Below are 6,803 nucleotides of genomic sequence, written 5' to 3' on the forward strand. Positions count from 1 at the left end.
AGGGACACCTGCCTCTTTCCTCTCCCTGTGTGGGTGAGATCCTCAGGGAATGGAGGCCATGGTGGGGTTTTTAGGCAGAAGCTCATCCTGCAGATCGGCCCCTCTGAGCCGGGGCTGCACAGTAAGGGCATCTCCATGGCTGACAGGAACCTCTGGGGCTCCTCACTGTTCCATGAGCAGGGCAGGCCCTTTCCTGTGCAGGTGATGCCAGTGCTTGCCCAGGGCAGACAGACTGAAGTGCCAAGCCCCCTCCAGTCCCCTTCATTGTCCTCTACCCTTGGATTTCCAGCTCTAGTATGTCAGCATGGTGTGAGTCTCCTTGGGAGAAAACATTCTGAGGATTTCGTGGAGGTCATCTGGCTCTCTAAGAGTGCCACAATTTTATTCCATTTTATTTTTATTTTTTAATGATAAACACATGGCTGATTTTTAATAATTTTTAAAAATTAAAAATGTATTCTGTACTTTTAAACACATACAAAACATAGAAAAAACAGTACAACAAATATCCATGTACATACCAGTTAGATTCATTAACATCTTGCCATATATGCTCACACAAACACACACTTAGCTAAACCACTTCAAAATATTTACACACACTAACATGTCACTCCTCAATACTCCAGGATACAAATGAGACAATCTTCCATAAGCAACAACACCTTTATCTCAGCTCATAAAGTGAGGCATAATAATCTAATATTGAAAATCCAGTCTATATTCAATCTGTGTCCAGATTCCCCACCCCAAGGCTTTTATAGATGGCTGAGTCCAATCAAGGACCCCACACTGGAAGTTGGGGTGCTTGGGAGTAGGAGTGTAGCTCAGCGACAGAACTTGTGTTTAGGTAGAGTGTGCAAGGCCCTGGGTTTGATGTCTGCCACTCAGTTAAAATGTGAGCCCCTCCCTTCTTTTTGATTTTGTCTGAAACCCATGTAGTAGCCAGTGTGATAGCCACTCTTGTACCATGACATCAGCATGCTGCCCAGTGCATCTGCGTCATTGAACGAGTCTGGACAGATAGGAGGTGGTGGTGGGATCATTGGTGGTCCAGACGGAAGTGGAGGCAGCCAGCATGACAGGAAGTGTGGTGGTGGTGGAAGAGGTGGGCCACTGAATTTTAGACCTGGCTTTCCGGGTCTCAATCCTGAGCCAGGAATGGGTGGTGGCAGAGGGAAAAAGGAGTTCCAGGGCCTAGCTTTTGACCTGATGTTACTTGGTTTACTTCCTGGAGACTTGAAAGAGTTCTCACCTTCATCCGTTGAAACCTGACTTTCATTTTCATTCTCCTGAGCATTCTGTTTCATGTTGTTAGCTGCCTCACAGGTCTGGGGAAGCAGATCAGACAGATTTTGCTCCTCTCCGTTTCCATATCCAGTGTAGACCATGACACAGGTTTCTCTCTTCAAATCAACAGAAGTGATGGTAGCTGGGTAAATACAGCCATCTTCTGACCAAATGGCAGAGCATCTGTCACCCACTTTCCACTGTTTCAAGGGAGCTGTGATAGTCTTCTTTTGGCTTTTACTCTTCTTAAAAGGTTTTCTTCTAGGTGTGCCTTTTGGTTTGTCTGAAGTTTCACCTTTTGGTTTATCTGAAATGTCACCATTCTTTAGAGCATGCTTAAAGGAAGCCACAGCTTTATCGTAAGCTTTTATCAATGCTGTATCATCCCAAATGTCAGAATCATCACTCTGGCCTGTACCGAGCTGGAACAGCACAGAGTCTTCCTGCTCTGGGGTGCAGCCGCCATCGCTGTTGCTGCCCATCACCATGGCGAGCCTCTTGCAGGATCGAGTGCCACAATTTTAAAAGTAAAGATTTCAGACCATTAAGGAGAGTGGTCTAATTCATCTGGCAGAGGAAATTTCAAGGTGGCCCAATGTTCAGGTTGTAGTTTATACTGAGAAACAGGAGTAAAAAACCCATTTGAAAAGTTTATGCAGCATGCAGATGAGCAGCCCTTGGCTTTCCCTCTTTCCTTGTCTTCATATAACATTTAAAAAATTGAATTACAAATTGTATTTCATCACTCAACGGTGCTAATTAAGGCCATCAACTGCAGCACATTTTTCAGAGGAAAAACCCCCAAACCCTTCACACCAAGGGGCCTCTGGTTCATCAGGGTGAGTCAGGAGAAGCACGTGATGAGTGTGCTCTGCTTGCAATTCTAACCTTCACCAGGTGTAGTCAGGCAGAAGGACCACAGCACATAGCCCAGTAGAAAATGGCAGGCACCTCAGTCACTTTCTCGACACTGGGACACAAAACCTGATACCTGCAACTTAAAGGAGGAGAGTTTTATTTTGGCTCATGATTTTAGTCCATGGCAGAGGGGCATAGTGGAGGAAAAGCTGATCATGTGACAGAGAGAGCAGGGAGATCCGGGGGGAGATGCACCCTTCCAGGTCCCACCCCCAATGGCTGCCTCTTCCTACCAGACTCAGCTCCCAACAGCAGTCAGCTGTGAGCCCCATAACCAAGTCTCCTTCGACCATCCCACCTATGTGTGAGCCTCTCAGGAGACATCTAGATCTAAACCATAACACCTCACCCCCGGCCCCCAGGAGGCTCATGTGCATCTCTTTAGGCAAAAGGCATTTAGTGCATCTCTAAGAGTCACCGAAGTCTTCACAGTTCCAGCACTGCCGAAAAGTCCAAGTCCAAGGTCTCCTCTGAGACTTAAGACAAACTCTTAGCTGTGCGCCCTGTGTAAATGAAAAGAAAATTAAACATTGCTGACATATGATGGCACAGGGTAAGCATTCCCATGCCAAAAGGGAGGAAAAGGGGATTGGAAAGGAATGGAACCAAAGCAAGCAGAAACCCAGCAGGGCAAGGTGCACTTCCAGCACCCACAGCTGATTGTGGCAAGATGTGAATTCCACATGGCTTGGGCAGCCCTTCCCCTAATGCACTGTCTGCTGCAGCCCCCATGGCCTCTTTCTTGGGCAGGTTCCACTCACTGAGTGTGGCTTTCCTCAGCAGACATCCCATGTTTCTGGTTCCTACAACTTCCTGGAGATTCCACTGCACTTTCACAGCTTCCCCCACTGCCCTCTCAGGTCACCCTGCCTGGCCTCCATGACTCCACAGTTCTTACATTCTGCATGCCTGTCAAGCCAGCACCATGTGGATGATGCCAAGATCTGTTGCCCACTCAAGCAGTAGCCAGGCTACCTTGGACCATGGCTACAGAGAACTCAGTGCCTGGATGGCTGAGCACTGTGAAACAAATCCTGGGAAACCAATCCCTAAGTGGCCCTTCTTTGGCACAGTACCCTAGGGCTCTCCTCTCAGATGAAACTTCACAGCCTTGCCCTATTGAGCCTGTGATGGTGAGATCCTGTAGATTCCTCGCATACCCTCAGGGCATCTTTCATATGATCTTGATGCAAAATACTTGGCGTCCTTTTAATGCTAATTTGTTTAGCAACCAGGGTCTCCTCAGCCAAGACTGCAGGCTTTTCCTTTCTGAGGAAACTGAAAACTTTTCAAATGGGCTTCTCACTCCCTTTTCTAAGTATAAACTACAGTGTGAACGTTGGGCTGAAATTACCTCTGCCAGATTAATTAGCCCACTCTCCTTAATCTCAGTCTCCCCAAAAGGAGCAAAATGCAGACAAATTTTCTGTCAGAGCATAACACACATGGCCTGGAGTCCAACTACCAGTGGAGTCCCTCCCGCCTGGAACCTCTTGAGCCTGATTTTTACTGTCTTCCTTTGTGTCCACATTCTGGTCTTCACAGCTTTCACCAGAATCTTCCATCAAGCATGGCTCACAACATTCTAGGGCTTCTTTAGCCAGCATTTCCAAACCTTTTTGGACTCCTCCAGTGAACCAGTTCCAAAGGCTTCTGAACCAAAAGTTTAGTTACAGTCACAGCAATGATCCTATTTCTCTGGTAGCAAAATATGTCTTAGTCACTTTCTGGTTGCTGGGATATAATAGCTTACACCCAAAACTTATAAGAAGATTTATTTTGATTCACACTTTTCCATCCATGGTCTGTTGGCTCCAAGACAATATGGAATAGCAGAGGGACATAGAGGAGGAAAATCTGCTCATGTCCTTACAACCAGGAGGCAGAGAGCGAAGGGAGGAACCCAGAAGGTAGATGAACCCTTCCACATCACTCCTACAGCAGCTGCCTCCTCCAACCAGACCCCACCTCCCAGCAACAAGTCAGCCATGAGCCCCAAAATTCAGCCACCTTTCCCAAGCCTGCCCATGTGCGTATGATGGTCTTGGGGGACATCTAGATATAAACCATAGTAGCATGTTTGCTGAAAATTCCCCGAATGAATTTCCTTTGCTTAGTGACCTGGTTTCCTCGTATCCCTCAGTCTCTTAGGAAGACAATGGTGGGAAAGACGAGGAGAGGTTGGGTGGGGCTGACCGGCTGTGCACCTTGTCTCCCAGCAGAGGTGCTCAGGTGACAGGTCCACCCATACAGACAGCTAGAGTCAGGCTTGGGGGTGAATGCTCTGCTCCTCTGGAACAAGAGGAGGAGGCCAACATGGGTGTAAAGAAGCTGGAAAAAAAAATCCTCTTTCTTTTCTCCCTTCTCTTTCCCCATCACAAGCAAAGACATAGCGACCTTTTCAATTTTTATTGTGCACACTGCCCTCCTCACCCCTGGGGATAACAGGAATTGGAGTGGACTTGTGAGGTCAGTTGGAGGGATACAACAGTGGTTATGAACTTGGCCCCTAGCAGGTGAGGATCTGAGGTTTCGCCAAGACAGGGAGGCTGAAGACGCCCCTACCTGGGCCCAGATCATGGTGATACAAATAAAATTAAAATATTATGAACAACAAGGGTGCGGCTACTGCTCATGCCAATGCCCGGTGTCCCAGCAGGCTCACACGGAAGCTTGCAGGGTGCTCAGTCGCAGCTGCAGCAGCCCCACACTGCCCCATGTGCATGAGCTTGCTGGCTGCAGGTGGCCTTTTGGTGTCCTTGAGTGAAACCCTTCAGGTCTCTCAGGCTGTCCTCTTGCCCTCTGGCAGCCACATTCCCTGGAGTCACTTTGGGCACACATTGTCTCAGGCCAGGAATTGACCATCCAGGTCTGGGTAAAATGGAGGCAGGAAATGGCAGGTGTTGGCAGCGGTCTGGAGCAGCCAGGACGACGCTCACCATTGCTGGTGGGGTTGCCAGTGTCACAGCTGCCCTGAAACTCCGGGGAGTGGTGTTTACTAAGACACGCACACGCGCGCGCACACACACACACACACACACACACACATCCTACGGCCCCATCGACTGCTGCAAGGTGCAGGTGTGCATGTAACACAGCTGTGTCTGTAGCTTCATCACAGCCACGTGGGGAGCGGATGGGGACACGCTCTGTGTAATGCCTCAAACACAGCAGCTCCCTCTCTACCCACAGCACCACATCTGAGGGAATTCAGGCCAGAGGTACAAATGAGGCCTTTTGGAGGAGGAGATGCCTGCAGGGACGTGCAGGCGTGATAGCTCCCACGCACAGAGCCTGTTGGGAAAGGAGTGTGACGCAGACGTGAACATGGCACACAGGAGAGCAAGTCGCTCTGTGCCACTGTTGGAGAATCACCACTGAGTCACCCCAGGCCAAGCTCCCTTCCTGTGGGCCTCTGTGCTGCCTGGGCTTCCTGTTTCTCAATCTGTGAGCAGTGCTGAGCTGTGATGAGCATCCTTTTCTCCATGTGTATAATATTCCAGCGAAACACTACAGAACGTTTGGCCCTGCTGAGCCAGCAGACTGGAGATGCCTTCGAGGGTCCAGGGGAGGGGAGGTTGCTCCTGGGCAGCTTTCTCGACATCTTGCATCTGATATTTATTCCATCTCAGTACCGCACCCATGTCCTCATTAACACCCTGTACACTGAGATGTCTGCAGTGTGTCAGTGTTTACAGAAAGGGCCCTCCCCGGGTGTGCTTGTCTCGTCTGCTGTCCTGGCCCTGGTGTCTGCTCTGCTGTCTCCCTGCCCACCCATGGGGAGTGGGCATCCTCACAGTGTCTGTGCCTCAAAGAAAATCAGGATGCTCCATGTCAGGCTTTCCTTTTTTCTTTCTTTGCTTTTGTTTCTTTCTTCAGTACCGGGATTGTGCCCAGGGCCTTTGCACAGAGCTACATCCTCAGCCCTTCTAATTTTTTATGTTGAGACTGTAATGAGGCTTAGGGTCTCACTAAGTCACTCAGTTTCTCAGGCTGGTCTGGAGCCTGTGATCCTCCTGCCTCAGCCTCTCAGGGTGCCAGGATTATAGGCGCGAACCACTTTGTCTGGCTTCTGTGGCAGCTCTGAGAGGACCTGCGCACCTGAGGATGCAGACACTGCCTGTCCCTTGTGGCCTGGGCTGAACTGTGGAAGCTGAGAGGGCAGGAAAGAGGCCCGGCCTTTGAGTGCAGCTCCTCCACTCCTCCATGTCACGGAAAGGAGAGGCTCGAGTGAGCCCTTTAGCTCCCATGGAGCAGGTGTGCCAGGAAACATTCAGCAACAGTGGAGTCATGGCCGGGACCTTCACGTAGCAACCCGGCCCTGCAAACAGACCGCGGCTCCTGTTTTAACTGCATCACCCACTTGGCAACTGAGCAACAGTGGCCACCTGCTTGTTGCTGGCTTCTGTCTCTGTCCAAAAAGATAAAAATAAAAACGTTTTCTCTCAAAGGCTCCTGAGGGGTGGCTTTATTGAGGAACTTGGTAAACAGAGTTCAGTGTGGACCATCCAGGATGAGAAGACTGCTCTTGGACCTTACCAATGGGGGTGCAGTGGAGAACACCCACACCTGCCTGGCCTCAGGCTTGCTCGGTG

The 6,803-nt window shown here is 49.7% G+C and overlaps 1 pseudogene; it reads right to left on the reverse strand.

The window, feature by feature from the left end:
- Window positions 1-597: 597 nt before the first annotated feature.
- LOC101715560 (survival motor neuron protein pseudogene) lies at window positions 598-1,778 on the reverse strand (annotated as a pseudogene).
- Window positions 1,779-6,803: the final 5,025 nt, after the last annotated feature.

The sequence above is a fragment of the Heterocephalus glaber genome, unplaced genomic scaffold (genome assembly GCF_053883595.1).
Source record: "Heterocephalus glaber isolate CG9 unplaced genomic scaffold, H.glaber_assembly_v1.0 deba00001067, whole genome shotgun sequence".
Lineage (NCBI taxonomy): Eukaryota > Metazoa > Chordata > Mammalia > Rodentia > Bathyergidae > Heterocephalus > Heterocephalus glaber.